This window comes from Antechinus flavipes, chromosome 5 (assembly GCF_016432865.1).
Source record: "Antechinus flavipes isolate AdamAnt ecotype Samford, QLD, Australia chromosome 5, AdamAnt_v2, whole genome shotgun sequence".
In the NCBI taxonomy this organism is placed as follows: Eukaryota; Metazoa; Chordata; class Mammalia; order Dasyuromorphia; family Dasyuridae; genus Antechinus; species Antechinus flavipes.
In genome coordinates, this window is record NC_067402.1 from 215,203,639 (window position 1) to 215,223,118 (window position 19,480).

At 32.9% G+C, this 19,480-nt stretch overlaps 1 protein-coding gene across 4 annotated transcripts in view; it reads right to left on the minus strand.

The window, feature by feature from the left end:
* SLC16A7 (solute carrier family 16 member 7) overlaps positions 1-19,480 on the minus strand; it is a 234,774-nt gene that overhangs the window by 160,357 nt on the left and 54,937 nt on the right. For 3 of the 4 annotated variants that reach the window (XM_051962900.1, XM_051962899.1, XM_051962903.1), the window contains exon 2: positions 13,988-14,028. The gene's annotated coding sequence lies outside the window, so the exon portion shown is untranslated. Of the gene's footprint in view, positions 1-13,987; positions 17,588-19,480 lie in introns of those variants that run through there. The other variant, XM_051962901.1, reaches the window with a different exon arrangement.

A 19,480-nucleotide genomic window follows, 5' to 3' on the forward strand; every position in this document is an offset into this window, starting at 1 on the left:
TTTCTATTTCATTTTTATTTATAGTAGCTCAGTTTTAATTTTACTCATATTTTGCATTTCCTTCTCCAAGTCCATATTCTCTCGCCCCAGTAGTTCCTTAGGGGATGAGAAGTGGAAAAAGTTTATATATGTATTCTCCTCACACAGTACAGTAGTACCTTGCCCATCAGCAGGCATCTAATGGACACTTGATGAATTCATTTTACAGACAAGGAAACCAGGGCCTAAAGAGACAATGACTTGCCCTATATGAGATCATGATTGTGTTCCCAGTGTTTTCAAACTACACATCTTAAAGGCCACATGAATTTATCTGCATGTATCCATTGAATCATTCTATACTGAGTGAATATATTATATATGATACCATAATTAGGGTAGACAAAAAACTATGAAGCTAATTTTAACAGGACCTTATTAGCAAATGCCTGACAAAAAATAATGCAGCTCTGTATAAAATATATTGTAATAGGAAATCTTTCTTTACTTTAGGGGACTTTTAGGAGACACAACTCCCTTTTCTAATGCAGGTTAATACCTTCTTACAACTTATATTATTAGAGAATTCCTCAGAGCATTGAGGTTAATTGTATGGCAGAGACAGGATTAAAATCCAAGTCTTTCTGGCTTCAAAACCAGTTTTCTATCTGTTACCTCAGTGGTGTTAAACTCAGTCAGAAACAAGAACCATTGACTCATGTATGAGGATCCCAGTGGGGATACATATTGACTTAAAAAATGACATTGTTATTATCTTGAAATTTTACTTGTTATTATCTTATTGTATTTTTTAAAATTTTGCTAAATATTTTATAATTACATTTAAAACTGGGTTGGGCCATCTGTGGGGGTGTTTAGGGCATCACATGGGTCATGTTTTTGATACCTCTGCATTACATCATGCTGCTCTGAGAAAAGGAGAAGACAAAAGACTTGATGTGATTTTGGTCAAATAGACAGCTGTCTCTTTGGGCCTCAGTTTAATTACAAAATAAGGTGGTTAAACAAGATACTCTAATTTTGTTTTTAGCTTTAAGTCCTATGATTCAGAGTGACACTAGCAAATATCTAACAATGCAAATATATGGGAAAATGATAAAGATAAACACATTAGAAGAATGAAGAAAAATGGGGAGCATGGTAAAAAACAGCTAGTGAATTCAAGTTCAAGGTGTGTTTCTTGAAGAAGTTAAGCTAATATTAAAAAAAATTATATTTTCTTAGTGGTAGATATCTTTATTTTCCTTGTTGGGTCTATTTTTTGCTTTATAATAAATCACAAAATGAGAGATTAACCAAAGCACAGAATTTCAGAATCAGAAAGGATTTCAAGTGTCATTTAGTCAACCATACATGACCAAGAATCCCCTTCACAACCTCCCTGACAAGTAGTAATCTAGCCTCTGTCTGAAGACCTCAAATGAAAAAACAAAACAAACAAAACAAAAAAAACTTGAGTCACACTTCTGAGACAACTCACTCATTCATGTTTTAGGAATGCACTTCTCATATAAAGTTAAAATCAGTCTCTTGCAGCTTCCATCCATAGTACTTAATTATACTCTCTGGGTCTATGCAGAACAAATGCTTCTTTTTCATAGGAGGATTCCACTATCATCACTATATTGATAGTTCTCAGTTCAGTTTCTCTGTTGAATTACAGTCACAGATCTCCAATTGTTTCTTGCATATCTCAAACTAGATGTCCTGTAGCCATCTCAAACTCATTATGTCCAATACAATTCTTCAAATGTTTAAATATAATTATCATTTTCCTTTTATGCCTTCTCCAGGTTAATCACTCTATTTCCCCATCAATCCTCATTTAGTATAGTCTCTGAATCCTCCACCATACTGATTACATTTATTTTTACATGTGTCAATAACAGGGCAGCTAGTGATGGCCTGGATTCAGGAAGGCTCATCTTCTCAAGTTCAAATCTGGCTTCAGATGACACTGGAAAAGTCATTTAAACCATGTTTCTTTCAGTTTCCTCATCTACAAAATGAACTGAAGATGGAAACAGCAAACTATACCAATATCTCTGCTAAAAAAAAAAAAAACCAAAAAAACCCCCCAAAAAACCAAATGGACTCACAAAGAATCAGAAATGCCTGAAAAATTACCTAACAACAAATTTGTCAATATATTCATAAAATGCCTCACTAGGAAGGAAGAACATGTCACAGATAAGATTGGTTCAGGGCAAAATGCAATAGAACCTTTCTCATTCTAAGAATTCTATGAGTCAGTGCAGATCCTAAACATTGAAATGTCCTTTGTTGAACACTATATACTATCTCTTGATAAACCTACTTTTGGGGTTCAAACAGATATCTAGTCCTGCAAACCTTCCCTATTTCCTTTTTTAAGAGATCTGTACATATGAGATACAGATATTCCTCCAGGGCAACAAAATTCCAGGAAATACATATACTTGGTATGGTGGTGCAGTCATGATGTGATCATCTCCTCTCTCTTATTCAGTCTGTGAAAACACCCCAGTATTCAATACCATTCCTGTGATACCCCACTCTTAGAATATGTATTCTCTCTTTGTCTTTAACCATTCATACATCCATTCTTTCAGCTGAATAAGAGATGGGAATGGTTGTGGGACTGTTCCAATAAGAAAAAAGGTGGTTGGTTCAACACTTGAATACCCTTCTCACTTTAAAAAGCTCAGTTTAACTATTATGAAATCTAATAACCTTTTAATTTTTTATAGAATGAATCTTCATTCCTCATTTTAGGGGGTACAGATTTATGCCATTTCATGACCAAGTGTGCATTCTAAAAAATCTTCAAATATCCCTCCATGAACACATATATACATATATTTTAAAAAATCTACTTATACTATATAGCTATGTGCCTATAACTTTTATTTTATTGTGAACTTAACAAATTTCAACAAACATGAACTTTTCCCCAAATGTAAAGAACATAAAATAAATATTATATAAAACCATGAATCTATCTCCACAGCATGCAACTTATTGGGCTTTTTAAAAAAAATGTATTAAATTTATCAAATTTAACATATTTAACAAAAATCATAATGTCCTATTTTTCTCTGCTCCTTCCAAATTTCCTGCCATTCTCTACTGTATAGTTTTCAAATGTTTCATGGATGTATTTTTTCCCTTCTTTTATTGGGGGAAAGAGCATTTTGATCACTATACCCTGGCTCCCTTCACAATTTCCCTTGCCTCTTAAGTGAAAATCTTCTCTTATAGTAAATAAGTAGAAGCAAGCAAAACAAATGGACATATTGGTCATTTCTAAAAATGCATGTTTCATTCTAAATCTACAATCTATCATCTTCCTGACACAAAATAGAAAGCATGCTTCATCATTAGTGTTGGGAACATAACTCATTATATCATTGATTAGTCTTGATGGTTTTTATAGAGGTTTTCCTTTAGAAGACTGTATTCATTAAATAAATTGTTGTTCTAACTCTAAGCACTTCACTCTGCATCAATTCATACATGTATTATCAGATTTGGGCTTTCCAAATAGGATTTTTTTTCTCAGGATTCACAAGCTTCTCCATCCTTTTGTAAAGTCCTGGGCTCATCTTGGTTTCTCTTTGATTTTCTTAATCACTGTTTGCCTTGTTGTCCTTTTTTAGAACTTTGCCAGGGTGTAGGAGGAGAGCTGACTTCTTCTGTGGTCTTTCATATCACTGTCATTAACAGAAATTAACCCCTTCACAAATTTTTCAAACAATATCGGAGTAATTTATATTATTCATTCGGCTTTTTGTTCTATTAAACAAAGGCCCAAAGGCTCAAAATGCAATTAGTCATGATACACATACCTACATCACATGTAGCACCATATGTAAAGGGCAAGTCTTTTCTTCATACTCTGAAATAATAGGGTATTTTTTTTAATAGAGAAAAATTCTATAAAAAACACCTGAGTTTCACAGTCTAACAAATTAAGAACCTATCTTTTAAAGTGATCATATAATAAGCATAAAAAATGAGTTGGATGAATCTGGATAAAAAAAGAATTAAAAGATATATGTTAGGATATATGTTTTTAAGTCTTTTAAAACAGAGATATCAAAACATGCCCCCTATACTTCCACATTAAAATGCAATTGGGAACTATTTCAGAAATATATAATTTTATATATAACATCAAAGAGTAATATCATAATGGCCTAAAGGAGTCAATTATTTTAGGAACCATTACATTTTATTATATGCCTTCTATGCTGTAACTCATTTAGTTATTTGACTCTCATGTTCAGTTATGAGACCCCATGTGGGATTGCAAACTACAGTTTCAAAAGCTGGACAATAGAACACAGATAATAGTAATAGGTTGTTTTGTAAAATAATATGTCTGGGCATATTTAAATACTTTTAAGTATGGATTAGTAGTCCTTTAGTTTTACATGATTGCCTTAAAAGGAAAGATAGGAAATTAAAAATAAAAGTTTAATGTTCTCTAGATTAAATGATATGGAAACATTAATTGGAATGACAAATGAAATATACATAAAGTGCATTGCAAATGCTATATTACACCAACATATTAAAATAAATATTTTCAGGAAAAATAGAAATTTAGAATTATCAGCATTATATTTTTAAAGCTGTGCTCTTTTGTTTTGTATATATATTTATATATATTTTAATGTATATATACATATATGTATATGGGTATCTACGTAGATACACACACATACACATACTATTCTTTTAAATTGTTCTTTAGCTTTGAAATTCTATATTATTTTTGTTATTCTTTATGGAATCAGATTTCCAATCTAAAAATATCTGTTGCTGTTGTTACCTTTCTTCTACTAAATTCTTTCAAGCAAACCCATCAATCCTTGTTACCTGGTTACATGACAATTATCAAAAAATAATTGGATATGTTATATTCCCACTCCAAGTGTCCCCCCCTCCCCGCCCCATTCCCAAAAGATTCTAGGTTGCTGTTTTCTAATGGTTTAAAATTTGTATACTCCACAATCTTTGCTTCTGAGTTTATTACATACTGGCAATGTCATTATTACTCATAAACCCATGTTTTGGGAAGTACTCAAATTTCCCATAATAGCTCTACTGCTAAGAAACCTTTCTGAAACTGGTGACCATCTGTATGAGACAACTCTTCCATGGGCTTGGGCCTGTAGCTATAAGGTATAACCCGGCAATAGAGTGAAAATAGCATTGGCCTAGAAATTTGATGATCTCAATATGAATGCCAGTTCTATCAGTTTCCTCACCTGTAAAGTAAAGATAATCTTCTTTGTAGTATATATACTTCCGGGGCTATAGAATGAGAAAATGGAAGTGAAATATATCCATATCTTTTTCATCTTTACAAAGCCCTAGCTTTACCCAATTATCCCCACTAATTATGATCCTCTACTTCTACCTTTTATTATTATTTTATTATTAGTTATAATTATTATATTTTGATATATAAACATTATATTATATATTATATAACATTATATATTAAATTATTGTTATTGTTATCAAAATCATTGGTAAAGCTATCTTTAAACAGTGATTCTACCTTTTCTCTTTTCATTGTCTTTATAACACTCTACAATCTGATTTCCCACCTCATTATTCTACTCAAGCTGGCTTCTCAACAATTATTAAGAGCCGATTGACTAGCTTAATCTATGGTCTTCTTTCAATCCCTATCTTTTCTTTTAAACATTTGACACTATCAATTTCTGGATACTCTCTCTTATCAAGGTTTTCATGACATTAACATTATAGAACTGTGAACATTGTTCTCTGTCTGACCATTTCTTTTCAGTTCCTTTTCTGGTTCCTCATTCTTGCACGCACTAAATGTTTGTCTCTCTATGCTCTGTACTTGACACCCTTTCTCAATTATCTCCCATCTATCTCCCATTGGTTCAAGTATCATCATTGTGCAATAATTTGTTGGCCTTTAAATTCAATTATAGTCTCTCTATTGAGCTAATCATGCAACTCAAACTAAATTTCCTTATAGGTACTCTGAATTCAACAAGTTGAAACAAAATTAATCATATTCCTCTCAAACTTCCCCTTCTTCAGAAATTTTTACAACTATGAAGGGCATCCTCCCCAGTCAGCCTCCACAGCCTCGATATCATTTTCAGCTCTTCATTCTCACTCATCTCATAAACAATATACTTCCAATTTTGCCAATAAAAATGTTCATATATGTATATATTGTGTACATACACGTTTTATATATGTAATATGTACACACACACATACTTTGCTTACAAAGACATAATTCTAGTTAACATCTTTATTTCCACTAGCCTGGGCTGTTGCAATATCCTTTTGATAGATTTCCTTGCTTTAAGTCTCCAACCCATTCTACATTAAGCTTTTAAGGAGATTTTCCTAAAGAATAGATCCAATCTTATCACTGTCTTCTCCCACTCCACCTCTTACTGAACTCTAGCCTGTCCCAATTCCTTTCAGAATCAAATACAAATTTCTCTCTGTGACATTTAAAAGCTTTACCTGGTTCCTTCCTATCTTTGCATTATTTGTATATCTTAGTCTCTTCCATATAATGTGTAACTCAGTTATCTTGGATTGTTTGTTGTTCCTCCTTCAAAACTCTCTTTGCCTTTGTAATGTCTACTGGCCATGTGGGCAAAGCTCTGCCTCCTCATTGTTACATCTCAGTTTTCTGACTTCCTTCAAGCTCAACTCCCTTTCTGCATGAGGCATTTCTCTGCCCATTGCCCCAAAGTCTTTTCCTTTCATTATCTTCATTGACTCTGTATACATCTTCTACATATACATAGTTATTTACATATAATTGTTATTTTACATATATAGTTTTATATATATAATTATTTACATATAATTCCTTATAATATTACAAACTTCTTGGGGGCAAGAACTAGATAGATGGATAGATAATACTAATAATGGATAATACACATAATAATACAGATAAATCTATTATCTATCCATCTATCTATATATGACATAAACATAGATAGATGTATATGTATGTATACATATATACACACACATCTGCATATGTATGTATGCGGGGGAAAAAAGAGATTGCCTCTGTGTGTGTGCACATTAACTGTGTATATGTATGTGTATACACACACACACACACACACACACACACACACACACACACACAATGAAGTAGAAATAGTAAGTATCAATAAATTCTTATCAACTGATTGCCTAAATGACTAACTGAAGTATTATTCAGTAACATAAAGTTTTATGTAAATAATGTTATTATTTTTCTCTCCTGATGGCTATATGGTAGTATTCATTCCTATCTTTTCAGTTAATTAAGTAACTCATTATAATCTAGGGCAAAGAAACATATCTCTGATAATGTCTGCCTATGGATTTCCCAACAAAACCCCACTTTTTCTCCTCATTTTTGTGAAAAGACAAGGTAATCGTTAGACAAAATGTCCTAAATTTAGAGACATACACTTTGAATTTAAATATTAGCTCTATTATTCATGACCTGTGTGACCTTAAGCAATAATTAATCTCTCTGAGTCTCAAAGTATTCACCTATAAAATGGAGATAGGGCTAGATTGATTTAAAGTTCTCTATGCTTATTGTACCATACATTCCACCATTTCTAGAACTGTCAACAGAGCTACTTTGGAGCATAATAGGTATAAAAATGGCTAGCCTTTGTATTAACTAATGAGACAAGGGGAAAGATATGTTTGTTTCTGAAGAGCTTAGTAGCTAGGCTTTGGGGACCCTAGAGAAAGTACAGAGGGACTTGAAAGGTGATGACTTCTATTGGGGCACAACTCCCTGGAGCTCTGTATTGGCAGGCTTAACTGGAGAAGGAGGAAAGGCACAAAGGAAAACATGATCTTAAGAAAGAGTAATTATAGGAATATAAAAAGATAACAGGAAGTGGGCAAAGGAAGTAAACTGACATGAGAGGATCGGCTAGATGACCTTAGTGGATAGGGTGCTACACATAGTGCCTGAGGGGCTTTGAATAAATCATCTAAATTCTCAGTCTCAGTGTTCTCATCTGTTAAATGGAAATAGTAACATTTTTAAGACTCACCACAAAAAAAATATTTAAAAATGAAAAAATGTATATATATTCATCATACAGGGTTGTTGTGAGGAACAAATGAGATTATGGATAAAAAGCATGTATTAAAACTGTATTAAACACCTTGGGTACAAATAAAAAAGTAACAATGACTCCCAAACTCAAGAAGCTTATAGTCTAATTTAAAAAATGTCAGTATATAAGGGGTGGTACAAAAGGATTTGGAAAGTAATAGGAACAGTGAGTAAATCCAGAAGGGAGTAAAATGATAGCCCTTTTCCAGAAGCAATATAAGTATTGATTGTGGTTCCAGAATTGGAAATATAGGAAAGCCAAAAAGGTACATTGGAGACAAGGAAGCTGATGAGGAGATGTCCAGGGATTGAAGCAAAGCATTGTTGTAGTGTCCTGGCTGAATGTGATAGAAATTTCAGGCACTCAACAATGACAATATATACACAGAGAGGACACTGCACAAATAATGACTGCAGGAAAAATATGATGGAGATGAAAGAGTTAAATTCTGTAGGATGTAATCTCTAGTTCAGACAACAAAATGAAGTAATGGCTAGGGAGCTGTGGCAGGCAAAGCCATACAAAAGCCCTACAACTATCAGTTTTGTTTCTGTTAACAAAGGGAATATAGTCATGTCACAAAGAGAAAATGAAAATGTGACTAAGGTCCAATGCTCTTAAGGGAGATCACAGGGAGAAGGGAATGCGAAGGGGTGACTGAAGGAGAAATGAGAGGTGTTGAAATATAATTCCCTTTTCTCAATAAAGGTGGTTGCATAGATTATAAGATATAGTTATATTGCTTCCTGCTTTTTCTAACTGTTTTATTGTTACAAGGGAGATGCTTTTGAAAGGGAAGTAATAACAAGAAATAATTATAAAAAACAAAAGCATTAGGACTTTTATATATACATATACATATGTACACACATATATATAAATACATATACGTATGTATTATATACATATGCATACACACACGCATATATAATCTCAGGTTAAAACAAAAAAAAAATAAAGAAAAGCATGAGAGAGGTGGGAGGAAGATTACAGGAAAAGGATGTGGTCTAAAGTTATGTGCTACGATTAGAGCAACAGGTTTCCTGCACGTGTATTTTTAAAATTATTTATTTACATTTGCCTCATGCTAAATCAGCATCCTGGGGCAAAATCTCTAAAACTTTACTGACTTACAGATGAAAATGAAAATAACTAGCTTTTCTATGCAAAGAAGCTGGAAGGTAAAAGATCTCAGACAAACGTCTTGTATGCTTAGAATTTACAGATGGAAGAAAGCTGAGAAAACGCTAGCCTGATTCTTTCACTACACAAATAAGACCCGGATAGGAAAGGTTTGTCCATAAAACACAAGTGCCAGATCCTTCAATGCAAAAGCCATGCCATTCCATAACACTACCATGTCGTCTATCCCAATGTTGATTCAAGATGATTTCCCAGTCAAAAGCACCATTAGGTTTAATACATCTTTTCCCTTCTATTATCTGTTCCCTAGTTCTATGTAAAAGGCCTTTTTGTTGAAACCTAAATAAAATTCAATTAAACTTTACTTGCTGCAAACAGACATGTTTCAGACACATGCAATCAAAGTATGAGATAATATTTATCTAACCCATTCTATTAGTGTTAAAAATAGAATTATTCCTAAAAAAAAAAAGTTCAAAGTAAATTTATCGGATTATGGAATCTTAAGAGCATAGATTTGGAATTATAAAGGAATTGAGAATCCTTTAAGTCTAACTCCCTCATTTTGCAGATGACTGAGACCCAGAGAGTGACTTACCCAAGGTAGCAGAGTTTATGGGTTTTTTTTTTTTTAAGTTGGGACATTTGATTCCCATTAACTAAAATTTAAATGTTTGTCTTTAAAATGAATCTTCCTTGGGCCTGTTTTGCTACTTAGAGTGGGTATTGCTGATGATAGTTTGGATTCATGTAGTACTTTAATGCTTGTAATATATATATATATATATATATATATATATATATATATATATATTTCTCATTTTTCTCATAAACTATAATAGATCTTGCTGACTATAGGCACCTTATTTTAAAAGTGAGGAAGCTGAGGCAGAGAGAGAGATAAGTGGATTACCCATGATCATAAAGTTAGTAAACTAGAAGCTCAATAACATTGTTGCCAAAATTGTTTTCTCTGCAACTGTGAGCATGACACTACTCTCCCTAAGGCAACATGATATCTTTCAGGATTTTCCAAAGAGAAAAAATGGACATTTATTTAAATGCTTAATTTATGATAGAATATGGTTTATGACTATGCCATATATATAATATATAATCTTAATTTTTTTTCTACTAGCAACCCCTTTTAGCCTGAGAAATTTTTATGCTGCCCTAGGTTTATAGATATATAAAATAGTTGTACAAATGAAACATTTACTGATAATAATCATAGAGATTTATTTTAAAACAATTCTTTGATAACATAATTTTATAAAGTATTAAAGGATACATGGGTATATATGTATATGTATATATACACACAGAGAAGACAGTTTTGTCTACAGTGCAATACATGCATATTACATGTATATAATGTATGCATACATGCAACATACATACTTGTATGCAAATATGTATGTGTCTATTGTATAGCATATATTTTTTTATTGTATATTATATTGTTCAAATAAAATCAGCACATTCTAAAATGTTCTTTCTTTTTTCCTTGTTTCACAACATCCTTTATACATTCCCTTCTTTCCATTCACACAGCCACCATCCATTTCAGACCCTCATCACCTCTTGTCTAGATAGATTATTGCTATAAGCTTCTGATTGGTTTCTTTGGCTCAGATCTCTCCTCGCTCCAATCTAACCTCCCCCACTCCTCCAGTCCCTCTCTCCCCAAAGCTGCCAAAGTGATTTCCCTAAAGGTGGGTTTGACCATGTGATTATCCTCATTCAATGGAACTGGTATCTCCTATAATCTCTAGGATCAAACAGGAAGTCCTTTGTTTAAAACTCTTTCCAGACAGGCCCTTCCTATCTAGACAGTTTCCTTGTTTTTTTATTGCCCTTCACACACACTTTAGTACAGCTTCACTGGTCTACTTGTTGTTCCTCACATAAGATATTTTATCTGTTATTCCCATGCTTTTGTACTAGTTGTATTCCATATTTCCCTTTTCATCTCTACTTTTTAGACTCTCTGGCTTCCTTCAAGACTCACCTCAAATATCACATGTTGTAGAGAGATCTTTCCATTCCTCTTATTCCTAAAACTCTTCCCACTAAGGTTACCTTCTATTTCATACACACACACACACACACACACACACACACACACACACACCCATTTTATAAATCTCTCTCTCTCTCTCTCTCTCTTTCTATATATATATATATATATATGTTTATACACACACACACATATCCATCTATCTATATACATATCTCCTATTTATGTTATTGGGTTTTTTTTATATAGATTGCATTTCCTTCATTATACTATAAATTCCTTGAGGGCAAGTACATATTTAATTACAGTGGTTGGCACATAGTTAACAATCAAAATGCTTAGTATTCTGCTTTATTTAGAATAAGACTACAATAAGCATTGTGTATTCAGAGAGTATGTTTGTTTTTTCTTTTTTCTTTGCTGAGGCAGTTGGGGTTAAGTGGCTTGCTTAAGGTCACACAGCTAGGAAGTGTTAAGTGTTTGAGATCACATTTGAACTCAGGTAGTCCTGACTTCAGGACTGGTATTCTATTCACTGGGCCACCTGGCTACCCCAAGCATTGTATAGTCAATGTGGTGAAATGGAAAGTGCATTGAATTTGGAGTTAAGACCTTGAGATTGAAATCTATCTATGTTCCTTACTAGCTATATGTTATTAAACAATCAAGCAATTAAATTGAGCCTTAGTTTCTTCATCTGTAAAAGGGAAATGATCTATTTTTCCTCTTTCTAACTTCCTTTTTTTAAAAGAGCAATTTAAAAGAGCTTGACACTTTACTCTCTTCTAATACCTTACATAATCAGCTGCTATATTTTCTTGATTCTATTTCTATAATACCTTTTAATCTGTTTCTTTCTTTCTATGCACACTATCCAGATTCAGGATCTCATCGTGTTTTTCACTTCAAATGTACCCCAAATATACCCTTGTAAGTATCTTAAATATCCTCTCAATATATATTCTTGTCACAAGTCTCTATCCTTTTCAATCTATCCTATATACCAGTAGTGTTAAACTCAAATAAAAATGGAGCCACTGAATTATCAGATAAATAATGGCTTAGAACACCATATGTCAGCATTATCTATGTCTTATTGTATTTCTATTTATTCATTTATTTTATTATTATTATTATTTTGCTGAGGCAATTGGGATTAAGTGACTTGCCCAGGATCATACAGCTAGGAAGTGTTAAGTGTCTGAGATCAAATTTGAACTCAGGTCCTCCTGACTTCAGGGCTGGTACTCTACCCACTGTACCACCCAGCTGCCTCTATTTTTATTTATTTTTAAAATAATTCCCAATTTCATTTAAATTTGGCATGCTTTCTACTTCAGTTCCACCCAGCCTCCAAATTAATATTCTTAAACATCATGTTAACCATAACATTCCCCTACTTAGGAAGATTAAGTTACTTCCTATTAGATATAAGATAATACAAATACTCTGTTTCATCCAAAACTACCTCCAGGCTTATTGCATATTAATCCCCATAACAAACCCTTCTTTATAGCCAACTCAATCTGTTCATTATTCCATCCCATGCCATTTCTTCTCCTACCTCCATTTCTTTGCACATGTATTCCCCCTTCTATGCCTGGAATTCCCTCCCTATCCAAGACTATTTCTGGAACTCCCCAATTCTTTCTAATGGTTCGTTCAGGATCCACCTTCTACAAAATACTTTCCCTAACAACTCTAGTTATTACTCCTAATTATTTGGATTTACTTTGTATATCAAAATAACCAATAAATGTTAATTAAACACTTACTATTTGCTGGACTCTATGCTAGCTACTTAGCAATACAAACAAAATCATTAACAGTTCTTGATCTCACATTCTATTGGAGAAAGAAAAATGTTCACAAATAACTTTATATATAGATCAATGTATATGTTATTCCTCTGAGTAACAAGTCCCTAAAAGTCAGGGGTGATTGTGTTGTTGTTGTTTTAATATATCAATACATAGTACAGCACAGTGCTTGGTACGTAGAAGTTGCTTAATAAATGTCAATTGACTGAATCAATGAATCTAAATTTCCCTTTTTTTGAGAAACTCCTAAATGATTGGGTGAATTTGGCCTAATATACACAGGCCCATGTATAAACTAGTGTTGCCTTCTTATTTTTTTCTGTCCCCAATTCCCAAGTTATTTTTGAACAACATAGTTACCTTCCCATCAGATTGCTCAGCATGCAACTGAAGGGTTCCAGAAGGAACTTTGTCTAAGTACCAGAATATCCTCTTTTAGACAACATGTTCAAAATATCAAGCTCAGGTTGCCAAAATGAAAAGTGGTTAATTAAAGCTGTTCATACATGGCAAGACTTACTTTCAATAGAAACTGCCAAATAACCTTCAGAGTACCTGTCAGTCATGTGGTAAAAGGGACAAAATCCTTGAAAAACTTTCACAAGTACAAATACTTGGCATGCCTAAAGACATTTTGGTAACTGAAGGTGACATGGAAGCCCTTGTTATTTGTGTGAGTAGCATCCAAGTCTATTTAAAGAATAGCAATGCACTTTTAGAGACTTTCAGCCATTTAAATACTGGTAGCATGCAAAGCAGTCTTTAAATGTGTCAGAAAATGAAACTGTGAAGAAGCATTCCAGTATTTACAGAGTGCTCAAGCTGATACCAATTATCATTCCAAAAGAAAATAAGGACACACTTACCAAAGTATAAGAGAAGGAAAATCTGTGATCATCAGAATGGCCTATATTACAAGGAAGAAAGAAAGGGAAAAAAAGATAAGAGCAAGTAAGAAAAAAAAAAAGTCCTCAAATTTACTTCCTATTTTGAGTTATGTGAATCCAATTTCTTTCCCTCCCTATCAACAGTTTACCTGAATTTGTGGTGTAACCATTTTGGGCCCGGAGTGTCAATGGGAAATAATAGCTTCATCAATATTGGTTTCCCATAGAACATGTGATTTTAAACCAATATGAATTCTATTGTATTATACCATGACAAATAGTACCTTTTATTGCAAGTTTTTAACCTGGGATCTATGAATTAAAAAATATATATCTATTCTGATAACTTTTTTTCCTTTTTTTTTCTTTTCTTTTTTTTTTTCTATTCTCTCTCTTTTTTTTTTTAATTTTATTTAATAATAACTTTATATTGACAGAATCCATGCCAGGGTAATTTTTTTTACAACATTATCCCTTGCACTTGCTTCTGTTCCAATTTTTCTCCTCCCTCCCTCCATCCCCTCCCCTAGATGGCAAGCAGTCCTATATATGTTAGATATGTTGCAGTATATCCTAGATACAATATATGTTTGCAGAACTGAACAGTTCTCTTGTTGCACAGAGAGAATTGGATTCAGAAGGTAAAAATAACCTGGGAAGAAAAACAAAAATGCAAATAGTTCACATTCATTTCCCAGTGTTCTTTCTTTGGGTGTAGCTGCTTCTGTCCATCATTTATCAATTGAAACTGAGTTAGGTCTCTTTGTCAAAGAAATCCACTTCCATCAGAATATATCCTCATACAATATCATTGTCGAAGTGTATAATGATCTCCTGGTTCTGCTCATTTCACTTAGCATCAGTTCATGTAAGTCTCTCCAAGCCTCTCTGTATTCATCCTGCTGGTCATTTCTTACAGAACAATAATATTCCATAACATTCATATACCACAATTTACCCAGCCATTCTCCAATTGATGGGCATCCATTCATTTTCCAGTTTCTAGCCACTACAAACAGGGCTGCCACAAACATTTTGGCACATACAGGTCCCTTTCCCTTCTTTAGTATTCTGATAACTGTTTTTTCAAATAATCAGTTTCTTTTGTCACTACATACACACATACATATATATGTATATGAAACTTTTTGCATTTAAAAAACATTATTCTGAGGAGTCCATATACTTTACCAGACTATCTAAAAGAAAAATAATTAAGAAGCCCTGGTCTGTAGCTATATACTTAGATAACATGAAATCCATAATATTGATTTCTATTTGCCCAGCATGTCAATAAAACTAGAGAGTGGTGAAAAAGGAACAAAAACATTGAGAACATTGAGAAAGTAGAAAAATGCAAGGAAACACATTTTTTTCAACTAGAAATGAATAGAATAAGGAATTCCATACCAGAAATAAAATGAAAGACTCAATAAAAAATGATGGCAGATATCTAAATGTGTTATAATTAGCCTTGAACTTTTGAAACAACAACAACAAAAAAATGAATTATAACCTAGTATCAACATATATCTAAAGAGAGATGAGTCAAGATCAGAATGTGTTAGGGTCATAAAACTTGTTCATACATAGCTTACTGAATTGTTACCTCTTCAACTGCAGACTCAAATAGAATAATAGTGCATGCCATTAAAATGGTAGCAGAAGTTGAAACATAGAAGTATTCTTCTTACTCCAACATTAACAGCAAATATATAATTCAACTCAAATGTTAACAGAAAAAAAGATATAAAAGCTGGAAGTCATTTAAAAGTATAAATGCAGATAAGTTAAAAATCTGTATTACTTTGTAACCTGATATCCATATATGTATAAAATTATTGACAAGCAGATGTATCTCGGGATTTTTTTTTTTTTTGGAGGGGGAGGTGGGCAGTATATGATTGAGTCCCTATGATCCTTTTTATTTTCTTTAAAATTCAATAGATATAAAGTGTTTGATTTTAACTATGATCTTTGACCACATATAATTATTATTATCTCCATTTTGTGTATGTGTGAAAAAGCTAACAGTATAAGAATATATGTTTCTGGGACTGTCTGAACACTGAGTCAGTAAAAGCCCTAGGAATAAAAAGCACTATTTGTTTATTACATGTAGTAAGATCTGATTACCTTATTATCTGAAGCAAACCACTTTTGACTTGAACTAAGTATAAAATGCTCAAGTTGTAATCATTAATAATAATTAATAATTAAAATTAATATTCAGTATCATGGCATTCACCAGATAGATACATAGCCAGAGATCCTGACCTAAAAAGACTACATAACCAAAATACCTAAGATACATTCAAAGACACCTGCTACCTTCTGACGCTCTAACTTGAATTCCTCCTAGAATTCTGCAAGCAGCTGCGTACAATAGTCACAATATGTTACCCATTGATATTTCCTTCACATAAACCAAGTTAGGCAATTTGTCTAGCATCCTCAAGGCTTTCTAAAGGATAAAGATCTTAAACTGTAAAGCTGTTATTCATTATGATACTTTTAAAATCTCAAAGGCAAGCACATTTTTGATACCAAGAGTCATTTTAAATTGATTTGAAATTTGGGTTCCTGGTGTGTTTCTTTTTTTTTTTTTCTTCTTTTTAGAGTAATTTAAATTCTTGATTTGCTATTTAAAAGCTGCAGTATGGTGTAATAAAATAAAATGGCCAATTTTTAATAAAGACCTGAAAATTCTTGGCTACATCAATATATCATTCTTCTATAACTTCCTAAAAAGTTTAGGTATTTATACAGATACAGTCCAAAATAAAACAGCATTTTAAGATTTTATTGAGTCATATGTCACCTTCTAGTGACATAAGAATTCCTAATCTAAATAATTCAGTTAATGAGCATATTATTCAATTCAACTAAAAGCATTTCTCAATCATCAATTATGTACAAGATTAAGCAATGTAAATATATATGAACACATATGCATATGTGTATGTGAGTATGTGTACATACCTGCATTGTCTATGCATATACATACATATGTGCACACACACAGTGTATGTGTGTTTGTGTATCTCTAGTACCTGCCTTTATAGAGCTTACATTCTATTATATCTAACTTTCTAATTTGAGATCTGTGAATTTATTTTAAACATTTTGACAACAATATTTTAATATATTTGGTTTCTTTTGTAATCCTATGTATTTTATTTTATACATTTAAAAATATTGTTTTAAGATTTCATAAGATTTAGCCAATTGCTAAAATGGGCCCATAATACACATATACACTCACACACAAAATTTATTGATCCCAATACTAGTCGATATAATCTGTACACATGTAAATGGTGTGCAACACACATATTTACATGTCATATGCACATATACACACATGTATGTATGTTCCTACATTATAGATATAATATCTTTGATAGGGAAAATGCTTGCATCCAGAGGGAATCAAAACATGCCTCCTACAGGAGGTGGTACATAATTGAAGGATTCTAAGAAGCAGAAGGAAGATGGAAGATCATTTATATAAATAGATATTGTATAAAAATAAAAACTAGGCCAATTTGACTGAAATGAAAAGTGAATTTAAAAATAACATGAAATGAGACGGGAAAGGTAGATGGAAGACAGACTGCATAGCATATTTTTGTTTTAAAACCGATTTTAATGGATAAGCAGTGATATGAATTGAAAGATCACTAGATTTGAAGTGAAAAAAAAAAAAAAAACCTGACTGAGTAGGCTGTTTACTAGCTATGTAGCTTTGAACAAGTACTTTTCCTCTTTGAGCCTTAGTTTTCTCATTTGAAAAAAAAAAAAAAGAGTACTACATTAGGTGATTTCCAAAATCCCTTTTTGTTAGAATCCTAGTGTTAACTCAATGGAATTGATACAATACTTATTGGTTCACACCTTAGAGCTAATCCTTACAAGGTGATAAGTCGCTAATACTGATGGAAACAATGCTTGTGTTCACACCTTTACAGAGCTCATATAAGCAAGAAGCTCTTAGGTGCCAGAGAGCACTCTGAGAAGAAACCCATAATCCCACTCTCGGATCCCACAATCCCACTCTCAGAGAAGGAGCATAAATAGAGCTTCGTTGAGCCAGTCAAGTTAGTTCAGCTGAAAAGATTGAGAGGTGAGCGGCAAGGGAGTTCAGAGAGAAGCCCTCACTCAGAGGCGAAGTCAGATTCATTCTATCTTCCACCTTTGTGTTGGCTGGAGGCTGAAGAAAGCAGAGGCGGAAGCAAGGGACAATCTGCAAGAGCTTCTGGAACCAAGCAGAGAGATAACCAGGTCCAAGGAAAGAGATAAGAAATAAACATTTGAACTTTTATCAGCTATTTGGAGTGATTATTACTTTTAACTGAAACTAAGGCTGCCTCCAGAAAACTTCCCCAAGAAACTTGCTCCCACAGAGAACCATTATATTTTAAAGAAGAAAAACACCACATCTTCTAACTAGAGATCCAAGTATAAAAAATTTTAATTACAATTTTCATTCAAATGAAAAATTGAAGGGGCCCTTAAAATAACTGACATAGGCAGAATTATTATGCATAAATCATTATCCTATAGAATTATCCACTGAATACTTTATTCAGTAAAGATCAGTAAAAGTTTGTCTACAAGATAAGGAGATTTAAATTGTTACATTATTTTAGTGATAATAATTGTCAATGAGCTTTTCTTTTCCTATATTATTCTACTGGACTGAATATAGGTTACTTCTAGAAACTTCTTTCCTAACCTTTCTCTGAGCAAAAAATGGCCAAAGATAGACCATTATGCTCTCCTCAGAGAAAGAGAACACTGGGCTAGAAATATATCTTTCTACTCCTTCCCTCCATAAATACTGTAAATGTAGAGGAAATAATTTTTAGATTCAAGCTGAGCTCCTGATTGCTCTCCCTTCATGGGAAAAGAATCCCCCAAGCCATATATTCCAGGCTTGACTCCTTTTCCATCAAAATGACAATTATATAAAGAACACACCTACCAAATAACAAAGAAGAAAAATCAATTTATCCAAGCTTATAGAAATCAGAAATCAAAGAAGTTATGCATATGAGAATATACCAGGCAATTCACAAAGTAAATGAGCTCTGACACTGGAAATGAGGTATTCAACTCAACCAAAAAAGAAAGTCCCAAATCTCATCCAAACAGGAAATTCTCCAAAGACTCTTCTATAGCAAATCAGTGAGAGAAAACTACTTTCCACATGTTCCCAGAGCTTTTGCCTTCAGCAGCTTCTCCCAGAAAGAATTCAGGTATAGATTATCTTCTCTTTTGAGTTCAGCCAACTCCACCACTTTCACAGACTTAGATTATTGAATAATTAATCTCCACCAATGAGAAAAATCTCATCCCAAAGGACTTTAAGACAAAGGTTTTACACACACACATACAAACACACAGTGCTTTGCAAACTTTAAAGCACTTTATGTTAGCTATTATTATGATAAAGGATACTTATATTCT